Raw genomic sequence first — 2,775 nt, forward strand, 5'->3', positions numbered from 1 at the left:
ATCATGATGGAATTGACACTTAAACTATTGCACTCTAATGTAGAAATAATTGCATTCTAACTATTATTTATAACTTTTGACCTGAGGAGCTTTATTGTTATGTTCAATTTAAATAATAACAACTATTATATGAAATATATAAAAATGTTTATTTTTAAATTTGATAAAAATTTTAATTAGCTTATTTAGATTTAGGATAATTTTTCAATTCTTCGTTATCTTATCAACATATTTTCTTTCAAGAGGATGATATTCATTTTCAAACAAAATTTACAAAATTGATGAAAATTTTGTTAAACAATTTCATTAAAAGAGACAACATTACTTTTGGTTGAAAAAAATTGTATAGTCTTCATGAAAGTTGTGGTCATGGATGTTAGTTTTATATTAGTTTTCAAATCATTTTAAAAAAATGTGAAAATTGTGTTGAATATTATTATTAGTTTATTTTATTCAAATAGTTTTGACATTCGTATTTTTAATATATTGTAATAAAGTTGAGGTTATATTTTGCATATTTCTATTTGTTTGGAATTATTAGACCATATTTGGAAATTGATTATATTGTAAATAAGTCTGATTTAAATGATGAACATGAATAAAATGTGAGGGAATGATATATAAATTATTGATTTTTTTTATTAAGTAAAACGATATAAAAAATAATAATTTATTTCACTGATCATTTAACTCATATTACTTAAAATATTTTGTGGTAACCAATTGAAGGAAAGACAATATGACATTTAGAAACATTAGACTTGGACAGTAATAAAACTCACCCTAAGCCTTAGCTTGTTTATCCGTTTCTTATTTCTTGAATTGAATCATGTATGCTTACTTGATGGGAATCTTTCAAAAACAGATTCTCTTTTGATGAACATGATATTTCTTTTTGTATGCATTGATTCAAAACAATTTTAATATAAATAATATACGATTATTTTAATTTAATTGATTTACCCCATTTTTTTTATTTTGTTATAGTAGTTTGATGTTATTTTATTGAATAGATGGGTAATATATATACATATATATTCCTAATATTGATTTGATGGTATAAAACAAATAAACAATAATGGGTTCTGATATTTTGAGTCTCAGAATTATGCATTTGTTTTGTTTTGTTTTGGTGAGGAGATAGAAGTGGGGTCTAACCTATATTATCAACTCATTAATTGGCACCACTTATTAGTAGTTATGTCAGCGCGCATGTATCTATATGAATATTGAATTATAATTTCAAAATTTTGAAGATTTGTTTTTTAATGAAAAGTTTCTTGATATTCAAAGAAGAAATTACATCGAAAAAAGAGTTTTGCAATATTCAATTAGATAATATTCATTTGAATTTTCTTATGATTTATGAACAAATTATTTTATTCAAAATTATACAATTTTTCTTTATAGATTTTATACTAGCTTTTTTGTTAGAATGCAAAATATCATTTTCCATCAAATTTTATTCGACTACTTACAATTTTCATTGCATTTTTTTCTTTGTGTCTAACAATTGACATTTTTTCTCCATCATAAAATTTCTCATATTTTACATTTATTTTAAGATTATCATATATATATATTATCTTTTTCCTGGTTGTCATGTGATATTTATGTCATTTTGCATGTGGGTTGGATTTGTATATGCATGTGCAATTTTAAATTGGACCAGGAACTATAAATTTTTGTTAATCTAAATCTATAGGGATGTTTTTTTTTGCGATAGTGTATAGCTTTTATTGATGTGAATGTTTTGAAGGATAAGAATTAATAGGTTATAGGGAAGCTATCTAATTTTCATAAATTATAGTTGAAGTGAATCAATGATTAGATAATCTAGATGAATTTGTGTGGAATTATTTGTATGTGTACGATGTGTGGCTTTGTTCAATAAATAAGTATACTTAAAATCTTAAATTTGATATGAAGTCGAATTTGAAACGCTAAGATTATGTTAGATTATTTTGGACAAGTGATAGTATTGATGATGTTTATGTGTACAAGTGATACTATTTAGGAGTAAACATGGTTTATTTATATAGCCTTTTATATGTTATAGTCATTTTTGTTTTTACGAATGATTAATTATTATATAAATTTAGTATGCTGTTAATGAATGTTTGATTTCAGTTGAATTAATATTATAAAAAAATTTATAATTATGAATGAAAATAAATTCATGGATAAAATTAAATTTATTGACTAACTTTAGGGATGAATATTAGAATTTTAATTATTATTAGAAGTATATGTCATTATTGAATTTGTTAATAATATTTGTCAATCATGGTATTTACTTACGACCAAAATCTATCAACAATTACTGATGAGTTTATACTTTCAATAATTATCAATACTGATGGATTTTTCATTGACAGTATTTGCATACAAATTTTCAGATTTGTTAATAAAATTGATCAACGAGCATCCTATCAATAGATTTTTTGTTATTAATAATCCATCAAAAAATCGAATCGAATTTTTGCTATATTTGTCAAATTTTGTTTGTTAGTAATTAACAATTTTTTTATAGTGTAACACAAAGATATTTTGAATTGTACAGAGAAAGAAAAGTTTGGAGAATATAAAATGAAATTTAATAAAGTCTTGAATTAAATTTGTTTTCCCTTCATTAACATATTATTCAAGCATTCCTTTGTTGAAGCGTGTGATAATCTAATTTTTTGACAAGGCAAGAAACTAGTTTGGTGATAATATAAACACATGAATTTTATAATGATAAAAAATATTATAAATATATGATAATAATGTAAA

The sequence above is a fragment of the Vigna umbellata genome, chromosome 1 (genome assembly GCF_029865625.1).
Source record: "Vigna umbellata cultivar VRB3 chromosome 1, Vumbellata_1.0, whole genome shotgun sequence".
Classification (NCBI taxonomy): domain Eukaryota; kingdom Viridiplantae; phylum Streptophyta; class Magnoliopsida; order Fabales; family Fabaceae; genus Vigna; species Vigna umbellata.